This window comes from Scatophagus argus, chromosome 23, assembly GCF_020382885.2.
Source record: "Scatophagus argus isolate fScaArg1 chromosome 23, fScaArg1.pri, whole genome shotgun sequence".
Lineage (NCBI taxonomy): Eukaryota > Metazoa > Chordata > Actinopteri > Scatophagidae > Scatophagus > Scatophagus argus.
Genome location: NC_058515.1, coordinates 3,649,990 through 3,662,637, shown reverse-complemented (window position 1 = coordinate 3,662,637; position 12,648 = coordinate 3,649,990).

Sequence of the window (12,648 nt, the reverse complement as noted above, 5' to 3'; positions counted from 1 at the left end):
CACACAAAACACAAGTCGCAATTGTTGACATTCTTATCTGGAGTCTCTCATTTTCTAACACTCTGTGAGTTTTTCTTGTTTTGTTGTGCTTGTTGACATTCTGTGAGCCTTGTGAAGTCCTCTAATAATTTGCTCTATAGGTTCAACATCTCTCTCGCTTAACTACTTTCAGTGCACAATGTAACCAGTCCACCCAACCTCTCTGTTTCACTGCTCGGCTCAAAGATCTCAATATATTTTTGAGTTGAATGAGCGCTCTGCAGTCACAGCTGTGATGGGGATAATCTAAAACGGCAGAAAGACCTCACACACCTCACTGAAGTTAATAAGTAAATGAAATCACTGCTGGAAGATGTAATCATTGCTTGGATCATGTTCAGAGATGCTTCTTTAAGGAAATGAAACAAACTTTCAAACTTTACATACCAAGTGGATGGTGGGCATACAGGATGTCTAATAGGATATCTAACGGAGTCACCACAGTCAAACTTAATTAAATATGAGTCTAACATATTTGCAACCAAAACTTGGACGAAGAATCACAGGAGAAGAAGGGATTGGGGTCATGCTCAAACACACACACTCAAACAAGTAGGCCAGGGGTTTGATGATGTCTTGCCCCAGAAAAGAATGCTCTCGGGCTCAGACACTGACCTTGTCTCTTGCTGATGGAGCAAACCCCTGTCAGCCACAAAAACAGAGGGCAGCTCTAGCTATTCTCCAATGTACACATGCTCTACATGTATTTTTATATCCTCTCCAGTTGAAAGGAGAAGCCCATTGCATCCAATATGGATTTTCTACTCCCTGCTGTTACTGACAGCCATTTTTCTTCTCCTTTCAAACAGAGTTGGTAGAACAAAAGAAAAACAAAAGTGTTGCAGGAAGAAAAAAAAATAACTCAGGGTTCAGCTTTTCTCTCCCTGTGCAAAATGAAATGGCATACCATAATTCCAAAAGTAAATATTTGGGTTTTTTTTTTTTTTTCAGTGGAAGTCTTGTTGTTAAGGCTTCTCGGTCCTGTCCAAGAAATATCTTTAAAGTATGGAAATGAGTACAGAGGCTTCCTTAAAAACACAAACACACACACACACACGGCACTACTGCTGCAGCAGTGCATAGCATTTTATTTATTTCCTCTATATCAAAACTTGGCTGGAGAATAAAAGATGAAACTGAATTAAACATCATTTTAGGGAGAGACTAACTGTAAGTACGCCTGCAAAAGTGGATGCAGAAGTTTTGTAGAAGATTTTGTGTGAGCAGTTCCTGACTGTGTATGCGAGCCTCAGACATACTTTACCTGTAAGCACATTGGCTGTTCTCTGACTTTCTAAATTCCATTTCGTGACATAATGACAGCATCGCCTACCCATGTCTCCCTCCTCTGGCTCCTTCTCTCCATTTCTTGCCACGCCTCAAACCATCTGCAAAAAAACTCAAAAAAAGAAACCCCACTTGGCTCACTTCCCTCACTCACATCTTTGCCTTTCAGAAATGCTCACCAGTATTTAACAGACAATTATAGCACATTATACAAGAGCATGAAAAATGAAACTGCCAGAACCTGTCTCAGAAGATGAGTGAGGGTGGAATTTGACTTACAAACTAACACGTGTGTACAAATGCTAAGCCTCTTCTCGAGCCTGCAAGATCTGTTGGTGAGTGACACTGTTAAACTAATGCATTTGCCACTGACTTTAAATTCATATGTGCTTTCATGAAAAACAGAAACTCCACAGGAAAGAAGTACCCTATGGAAGGTCTCGGTATAGGTGAAATCTCACTGGATCCATTAATAAGCATCTCAAGTGATTTCATATGCCAGTCATACATAAACATCTTATTGAGACTTACAGCCAGTGAACACATGGGGAAAGTCATTTCAATTATCATGGACAAATGAAGAGATATTGGGAAATAGAGAGACATTACCAAGGCATCATCCATGAATTGAATACAGTAATACATTCACTATCTGGTTTAATATTACCAGATAATTGATTACCTGTACATCCAGAGAGAAATGTGGTTTATGGCTTCCTGTAGAGGAGAACTGAGGAAAAGAGAGAGCTATAAGGCTGTGGGTTGATGTGAATGTCATTGACACAAGCCAGAATAATTCCTCCATACAAAACATACAAAAAAAGAAAGAAAGAAAGTAAGAAAGAAATCATGGAGGTTATGTACATGTTGCTTCCCAAGGTTATAATATGAAAGCCATTGCAAGCAAACAAATTTCAGCAACATTTCACCGTAACAATTGAAAGGAACACACAGTAAACATACAATTGTATGCTGCCTTGTTTGGAATGACATATGATAGAACTGCTTGATTGTACAGAATATTGGCAGCATTGGGAGCATAAAATTCCCATCTGAGGCTGCCAAAGCCCAGGATGAATTGAAAGAATGGCTTGTAAAGGCCTGTAATGTAAAACCACTGATAAGCAACAAAAGTAAATTTACTTAAACTGATGGTGTAAAACAATTACAGACCTATTTATGGTGTGGTTATGCACATTACAAGAATGATAAGCTCTTGTAATGTGCAAGTATATTACTGTGCCAGAGCTGGTGGTGTGAACAGCATCTATAAAGCTGAACAAATGAAGTATCAATATCATATAAAGAACACATGTGAAAGGTTAAGTGAGAAAGTCAGAGTTAAATTTTTTTTGTCCATGGTTAACCAGAATATTTCACACAACGTAATACAGTTCAAAACATTTCAAATCTCATTAACTATTGGCCCTTAGGCTTTTACTTCTATCACTCTAATACTTTGATTGTGGCTCATGACAATGACATCCCATTCACCAGATTTGATTTCCTGAATCAACTAACATTACCGACATGATTTCAAAATTAACATCCAACGAGCACCAGATGGTTGCGGATTTTCCATTTGTGGAGTAAATCTCAGGAGGATACCCACCACAAAGGTAGATAGTAGAAATCAAAACAAATCTCACAATTAAAGAAAAAAAAACTATGCTGAGAGAGTATCGACCATGTTTTGGTGTCATTTAGAGGCATACTGCTTCTCTCCTCTGCTGTCTGTGTGGGAGTCTGACACACACACAAAGACAGCTTCACGGTGTAATCAGGTACGCCTTAAACTTGTAAACCCTGAAATCTACATCGCTTTGTACAAAGCTTGCAGGCGCCAACTCGGACTTCAACATGCATTCAAGTGTGCAAACAAACCACCTCAACAAAAAAAACAAATTGCAGTATGCAAAATGTGTGGCTTGAAAATTACAGACAGAGATAAACTTCCAACTTTGTTGTACAAAGAATGGTAAGTCCAGTCTCTACTGACAAGCACGTGATGACTTGAGACTCATCTGTCTTGACTTCAAACTTGAGTGCAAAGACTTGAAAATTAAGTATGTCTTGTCATTTAAATTATTATTATATTATTACCACAACCCTGTATAATATTGTATCATTTTTTGCACTTGGGAATCTAATTTAATGTAATATATTCAAGGTTCAAGTCAAAAAATTTTTCTGAGCCTATCCCTGTCTTCTAGAAATGATAAAATCACGTAAATCCAAAACCATAATAGGCCATACCTCCTTTGTTAAGATATGATGCAACGTGCATGCAATGTAATGTCATGTCATCTGACATTTTTCTAGTACCTCCATGTGAATAAATAGTTTGTGTATCCCTTTTTCAAAAGACATTTGAAATAAGTGAAATAGGCAACTTTTTTAGATTTGCTGTCATTGCTGTCTGCATGTGGGTTCAAACATGAATTCCATGATGAGTGTCAAGGTCGGAGTAGCTGCTTTCGTAGAGGGGCTTGGTGAGAAGCCGGTGTGAAAGCAAAATACATTTATATGGCAAAGCAAACTGATAAAATAATTACATCTTGGTTTAAATTTAAAGTGGCAAAAAATATTTAGCAACATTCACACACAGTTTGCTATAGAGTATAAAACCACTGACGTACTCCAATGCAAACCCCAGTCAGAACTCTTATTGGAACACTCAAACACTGGCAGGTTTTGGTTACAAGACCTTGCTGGCATCATTCTACAATGCTTCACTTTGGTGCAGTTTTCTAATCTTTGCTTATACTATAAAGTAATTACTTATGTGGAATACCACTTCTCTGTATTGGATGATATCCAGCAGAACCAGATCAATAATTTTATGATTCTGTAACAATTTAGGAAGACTTGAACTTGACATATTTAATTGACTTTCTTCTGTGTTACTGAATGAATCCGTCCGTTCAGAGCTTGACAAGAAAGTCCTCCATTTGGCTGTTAGTAAAATGTTCACATTATACTAAAATGTCACTGATTTCCTGTTCGTGTAGGAACACAAATGAGCATTATATAAAGTCATTCCCTTTTTCCTGGGCTTTTTATCTGACCACCACTGATGGTGAAAACCATGTAAATCATGTGCATCCATTCATTCCTTTTCTAAATCAATATGAAGACGCCTTCAATACATCAAATGCGGTCATGCGTGTAGTATATCCTCTCAATCCACACTTTCCTCTATCATGTATGGGTTTTTATCGTGTACAATGGCAAATCCTCACAAATTAGAAGTTAGTCCATCATTCTACACTGAGATTCAATCTTATGGTGGATAGTGGAGTCATCTGGAGGAAAAAGACAGTCATTTTCCCTCCTGGAAAGTCACACGACGCATTGAGCGTTCCCTTATTTAATGGTTCAATAGTGATACCTACTCCCTCCTGTTTGAGAGCATTGTTTCCCTATGGTTATTGCACCATCACTTACCCCTGCGGATGCCTGGATGACATAAATGCATACTTCCCATGCCAGCCGAGCAAATTAAACTGAATTGGAGTTAGAGAGAGAGAGAGAGAGAGAGAGAGAGAGAGAGAGAGAGAGAGAGAGAGAGAGAGAGGAAGAGGAAGAGGGAATGGGAGATCAAGTGAGAGATTGCTAGGGGATGAAGAAAGAAAGAAAGACTTACAAAAGAATGAGGCCCTCTCAGTCTTCCCTCTCTCCTCTTTGCAACCAAACACACACACACACACACACACACAAGCAGAGACAGAGAGATAAAAGTTTGTCTTACGTTTACAATGCCCATTTCTCCTTCACCAGCCAAGAATAAGAATGAATTCACTACTTAGAAAGCTGGCCTTCAACTTAATCTAGACCCATTTACAATTCTGATATCCAATTAATATATAAGTGTATTTTGCCTATTACCCATTTCCCCCAGAATGAATACAGCAATTAAACAGGGTTTTAAATTTAAAATAACCTAAATAATTTATCACCATTTATACACAATAATACATGTGTTGTTTTGTGTGTTTGATATTGCTAAACTCAGTGATGGCTAAGCCAGTTGAAACTCTTAAAGGAATATTCAGGCACTCTGGGAAATTTGCTTATTTGCTGTTTAACTGCGAGTTATATGAAAAGATCAATAGTAATTTCATCTGTGCATTCAATAAAGAATTGGCTGCGTGAGGTATTTAACCTAGCTTTGTACCAAGTTGTGGCAGGTGGAGACAAAAATCTCTGATCAGAGCCTTCTACAGATGTTCATATCTAACTCCCAGTAAGTATGTTGGCAACTCAACAAATTTTCCAAAATGTTGGAACATTCCTTTAACTAGCCCTGGGGCCCAATTAAAAAAAAAAAAAAAAAAAAAAAAAAATCCTCTTAGATTTGTACTTGAATCTAGTCTTCAGATCATTCCCAACACTGAGCTTACTTAAGCAGGTTCTTAGTTCCATTTCAGACTGATGCACCTGTGACCTGCCGTTCTGACACATGGTCTATATGAAACCGTATTTTGGTTAGGTTGAGGCACAAAACCTAGCGCAGAACTAGAACTACCATAAGAATAAACATCCATGGTCACACATACAAACATCAGCACATACATGCTGGTTTACACAGGAGGCGCAGCGGGGAGCTCTGCACTGATTTCCGCGTTCTCGATAGCGCAGCACAAAAGCAGCATTGTCCACCATCAGCAGGCCCTCTCCGTCTCGGGGGATAAAAGACAGGAAATAATTGCTTACCTTCACACCGTGTGTAAAGTGTGTTTCCTATCAGCAGCCAGCCACGATGACAGTGATAGCAGCACCTCTTGCGACAACGCGCTGCTGTCCATGTTCACCACTTCGACAGTGATCACTAGAGGCCCCACAGGAAAAATGGCACCCCCTGATGTAGATCTGTGCACACGCTGTGGAATTAGACACAGTCAGGGACTGAGGATAGGCTCATTAAGACACCACACATGAGGATACATGCATAGAGGTTTCCCTCATCTATGCCATCCTTACTGTGTAAGTTCCATTCGGAACTACTGTAAATAAACGTGGAGAATACTGACATGAATTTCACAGGACAACACACAATTCATAAAAACAGATACGCATCTCTAGTGATGTCTCTCTGCAGTGTATCTTAGTTCCTCTCACTCTCTTGTGTAGAAGCTGCTATCTGCAAATATGCTGATGTTGTCACTGTTGCAGTTTTACACACACACACACACACACACACACACACACACACATACGTGCAGCATGTCCAAAGGGCTCTGTGAGGTAAATATGTTTGGAGCCATCATGCCTGATCATCTAATCATGACTAGGCCTTTAGGGAGCTGAGCATGCCTGATTTTTCCCCTCGCCATACATGCTGATAACACAATTCTCCCACAATGCCCTTCAACACTACAGATTCGTATCTCAGAGTCGGTTTAGATGGCTACAAAGACTGTCTGAATAAAGAGCTGCTTTCCCAGTTTTTTTCTATTTCGAAAGAGATAATTGATGTGTTTTGAGTTTTTCCGTTACTGCAATTATTTCTTCTACATCCTTCAGACAAATCCAGGTGATTGTTCAGCCCACACAATATGCTCATGAGCACATGTCTTTTTTTGGACTCTCATACTGTCTGAAACAAGAACAAAACTTCCAATGTCCTGCTACCAGAAATGCTTGTTCATCTCCAGCTACACCCTCCCAATAAGAAGTGTTACTGACATAATATATATTGACATAATAATAGCTTTGAACTTTGACACTTGACACAGTTTGTGTTAAAGAGGCGGTTAATTAGTTTGCAAAAACCATTTGCTTTTTTACATGTTACTCTTTAAGTACAATCTAAAGTCTAATTGTATCTGATGTGTTCTTTACTCTAATAAAATACTAAAATAACATTTAAAATATTATCATACATTGCACGATGTTTGGAAATCTTTTTTCAATATAACCTTAATTCACATACATTTTCCTGAAGTAAAAGGGATACTTCTTATTACTCTCACTTCTTAAGTCAAAATTCATCATTTGTAATTCTATAATTTCACGAATGAAATAAATCAATTTTCAAAATTTGGCTCCAGTCAGGAAAATATACATGTCTGCTTCATTGAGGTTAAAGTCATCTTGGTTGCAGTAAAATAATAAATATTAAACATCCATTTTTCTTTAAGGTGTCAGCATACAAACCTCTTTGATGCCTTTTCTCTCATCATTTGTTGACCATTAATAAAACATCCATCCCATACACAATGGAAATAGATCAATTTCTCTAAGGAATATTGTGCCTCAGTAGCAAACCCATATGGCTTGCCCTGATAGCTAATGATCTGGATGGAGGCTTTCAAGTTTCTTGCCACAGCAGCAACACATTCACCTTACAGTAAGTACACATTGATCTGTAAGTACTCCTTCCCTCAGTCCTGCCCTGATGACCAGCTCTATATCCTGTAGGCCTATGGGATCAGCTTCCGTAAGCTTGAGGGGACCTTCTCAACTATTTAACCGTATAAAAGCTACATTATATATCATTAATTTTTACTGACAAGATAACATGCCAGTGGCCTGTGGCCATCCAAGCCTCATTTCACACATGAATAGCAATGAGACTGCTTCTTAAAAAAAACAAAAAAAACAAAAAATATATATATCTTATTTGGCACCAGAAATATTAGCAATGTTGAGTAAATCTATCATGATAAATGGAGTTGCTCATAAAGTGATGTTGAACCACACCAAAAGTTTGTAGGTTAAAACTAACTTCATGGTCAGACTACCAGTGACACAACCGTCAGGAGTTTTAAGTGTCACATGATGAAAGGAACTTTAGTTACTCAGCACTGTGCTGCCCATACAAGAAATGCAGAGTGAATATTACTCTGAATATGAATGAATATTATGTTGTGTAATTATTACACAACATAATTACACAATTTAAAGCAGCCAATTAACCTAATGTGCATGTTTTTGGTATTGTGGGAGGAAGCCGGAGTACCCGGAGAAAACCCACGCAGGCACAGGGAGAACATGCAAACTCCACATAGAAGGGCCCAGACCGGGATTTGAATCTGGAACCCTCTTGCTATGAGGCGACAGTGCTAACCACTGCACCACTGTGCCACCCTGCGGGTATACAATTTTACTTTTAAGTATTTTGTGCTCATTATGCATTTTAAGTTAGTGGTACCTATCCATCACTGTTAGCAAAATGTCCCACTTCAGGAACTGCACCTACCTAACATTATTTTATACATGATGTCAGCTAAACTTGGCATCAATTGTGTCTTTTTATCGTTTATTGTACACCTAGTTTAGGTTGGACCTACAGTACTTATAACACATAATAATAACACATACAGTTTGTCAGTACTGTATACCAATCAGCCACAACATTAACCTTAGGTTCTGATGATCATGTGAATAGTCTTCGACACACAGCACTCACCTGCACATTGCAGTCTTGTCAGGTGTCCTGTGTCCCTTATCCCTGACAGGACAGGTCTGTTTTGGCAGCACAAAGGGGACCTACAAAATATTAAGCAGGTGGTTTTCATATATGCAGCTGGTTGGTATATTATGCATACACCTACACAGGACAACATTTTTAGCACACAAAACAAGGTAAAGGTATAATCATCAATCTGCATGGTCTACAAAGCTCTTGGAACTACACTTTGTTTTCTATATTGTTTGAGGAGAAGTGTATTTTACATAAAACTTTGCTTTTCCTAATTTAATCTGTAAGTCTAGGGTTATCAATTTCAAGCCAAGACAAAATGCGCCCAGAGAGACTTTTTATGGTTATAACCACCATCGTCACATCTAATGGAACCACATTTACTCCTGTTCAAACAGCTCTCTGTCTGCTCCTTTATGCCAAGTTATTATTTTGTGATTTTGATGGAAATGTGATAATGTGCTCACAACAATCACAACAAACAAGGGAGTGTGGCTTCTTTGACGTGTTGACTTTTTTTCATGTCTGATTACACGGCACACTTGATTTGTCTCATTTCAGGGATGAGCAGGACTGAAATGGGAGCACTGTGATTCAGGGTCTCGGTACCATCAATTCAATTCAATTAGTTTTAATTAGCGCAATGGAGAGAAAGAGGAAAAAACAACAACCTCACAGGGTCCTCCAACAATGAAATGAATTACTCAGGAGTGAAAGCTTATCAAATCAGCCAGCTTTATATGTAGGGAATATTAAATCAAGGTGCTGGAAGACATATGACTGGAATGAGTTATACTGATATTTAAAAGGCATGAAATCTTTATTGGATTCAAACCAGAGCATGATAACAGGCTGGCAGTAATTTGATGATATTTGGTGTGTTTTACACTCAGCTGACATCTGTCTGCTGTGAGATATTTTTATTTATTTTTGGACAACACCTTAGAATGGAAAGCTCTTGTTGTGCCACTCACATTTGATCGATGTATACATCTAACAATGACTACAGAGACCTGCAATTTTGTGAAACGAAGGGCTCGCATCCTGGCCTGTGGGTTATGAGCAGTTTTACCAAAGGAGTGATTTCTTATTTTAACCCCAGATTGTTTCATTTGACTAAACTCCAGTATTTCACATGAAAAGGTTTCAATTTTTTGGGAGTAAACCAGGTTTCCTTCATTCCTACCCCCCCCCCCCCCCCCCCCCCCCCAATCATCTTGTCACCACTCCAGTCTTTATATGTTCTGACAAATTGTTGGAAAACAAAACACGCAGTTTCATTCAAGTCATATGGAGAGGAGGGGTCTCTCTGATTGTGGTGTCTCCCATGTGACCTTATTTGGGAAAATAAATTAATGGTAGTTAATGGCAAGAGAGGAAGGGAACTGAATTCATCTGTTTATCTGCTGTCAGTGTCAGCGACTCTTCCTGGGCCCCAAGAAAAAAAAAAAACATATCAATAACAATTTCAATTAGTGTTAATGTTATGAACAAAAAGTCTGTATATGCATATATAATGACTTAATTAAAATAGGTAATTAAAAATAGCAAAATATGGAAAAAGCAAAATAGAAATCACTTCACCTTTTTAAATTAATTCTAATGCGAAGTCATTAGCAAATAGCAAAAATAGCAAAACTCAGCGCAGCCCTTCTCCTTTGCAGCTTTAGCCCTTGCCATTTTCTGTTATAAGATCACTGAGCTCCTAAGAAATAAATAACTTCGTTTTATATTAACCTCTGGCTTTTCTTGCTGCTTCCCTTCTCCCTGATGAGTTAGGGTTTTAACAACACTCTGCTGGGACAAAGGGCCACCTACTCCCTACCAACGCTGTTTTTAATCTAACATTTTGACCTGAGAAATGAATTCTGAGAGGTGCCAATATTATTTTGACAGGCTTTTCTTGCACCATGCTGCTCAATAAGCCTGTGATTGATGCACCGCCTCCAGACTCATTGACTAGGACTGCGGTTTCTCTGTCGACACACTGCTCGCCTCTGACGTGGACAGACCTTTAAGGCAGAAAACGCTGATGGCTAGATGGATGAGAAACACTGTAAAAGCACTTCAAAGACATGTTACTGACTAATGCATCAATAGCAAATGTTTGTTCAGTGGATCCCAATGGTTTCTGATTGATCACCCATTAAGACATAAAGCAGCCATGTACTGAGTAGACTTTGAATGCCGTATATATTTCCATGGGAACATATAACTGGTGAAGTTATAGACTCATCAATGCCATGACCGACCAGACAGCTCTGATAAAAGAAAATAGATCCTGTAAATGAGCAGAGGAGGCCAAAATTGAGACTTTTCCCTGTGACAATTTGCTGACATGATGTAAGACATGATGAGCACAGCCGGCTGCTCTCCCACTGAGACAAGACAGAGCAACAGATCACACGGAGGCCACGAAAGGCTACTAATGAGGAACTTTTGTCAGCCCAGTATCAGACAATAAGTGGAGGAAATGAAGAGAAAGAAGGGAGAGGTGGAGAAATACAGTTTCAGCTTCAAATGGACTCCCTGGCTCAAATGACCCCTTCCCGCCCCTTCTCTGCCCAGATGAAATGGTACCACTTGGGCAGGTGACATCTTGTTTTTGCCTGGAGCAATGGCGATGGGCCAGTCTTTAGGGTAATAGGTGATGATGCAGCAGAAAGGAAATGGCCTGTTTAGTCAAACAACAATGGCACACAATCCTGCTGTTAGGGTCCAATTTACACTCAGGATGCACACTGAATGCATTTAACTTGCTAGAAGAATAAAACTGGCAGTGCTCTTTAGAAGGGTAAAAAGAAATACAGAGATTTGTGTATATATATGCCATGGATATTTAGATTATCTCAGCGAATGACTCCAGTTCCACTTCAACAAACAGCTCTGCCTCTCATCATATCTTTGAATGCATCTGTTATTTGACTTGCCAAAGTTAACTATGAATTTGGAAACTAAACCACACCACAGCAAAAAGTAGTGTATTTGGAATATTAGCGTGACACTATAGCTAACTCTTCCAGAACACGTCTTTAGGAAACATTTCTACTTTGCTAAATGCCTCAGGGAAGATTAAAACTATTCATCAAACCTCATGCTTAGAAATTATCAGCCACACGTGTGACTGAACGGAAATGACGATAAATGATTTGTTTCTTGCTGACAGACAGACTCTCCTGCTCTCTCTGACTTTAACGACATCCATAATAAAAGAACAATCTTCCTAATAAATTAAGCAAGTTGTTTGTTATTATTATTCCATGTCATTTTCCTTTTTCACACTTTTGGAAAGTTATGGTAACAGACTCTCTTTCCACTTCCCTGCACATGTATTTTGATTGGAATTCATCTACAAAAAGAAAAAAAAAAAAAAATTTAAACGTAATAAACTAAGATTTGACTGATAAGATTTTTTCTTGTTTTTCTCTCTCGTCCCTCCTCACTCCTCGGAGAAGAACTGAGAGTTTTGGGATGCCGTTGAAGATGGCAGACCAGAACTCCACTCGGTTCCAGCAAGCAGCAAGAAAATATAAAATAAGGGAACTGAGATGTACCCTAGCACACAGACGCTGATGTTGCTTATGAGAATATATCAGCATGTGAATGTTCTTATCCCATTCCTTTTTAATGAAGAAGAAATCCCCCTGAACTCCATACAGACAGCTATTTAGGCTCATAAATCTTTATAAAACCAACATGCGCATACAAATAAATGAAATAATGAGAACTACGTCCTCTTTGGAATAAAAAGTGATGTTGTTTTTTTTTTCCTCCTCTTTGTGATGATGATCAAATAATTGCCTGTACAATTGTTTGAGGGTGTGGGAAGTCATTAGCAAATAATGGCAGCAGTGCGGTTGATAGCTATATCTTAAATAAGTTTGTGACTCATTAAT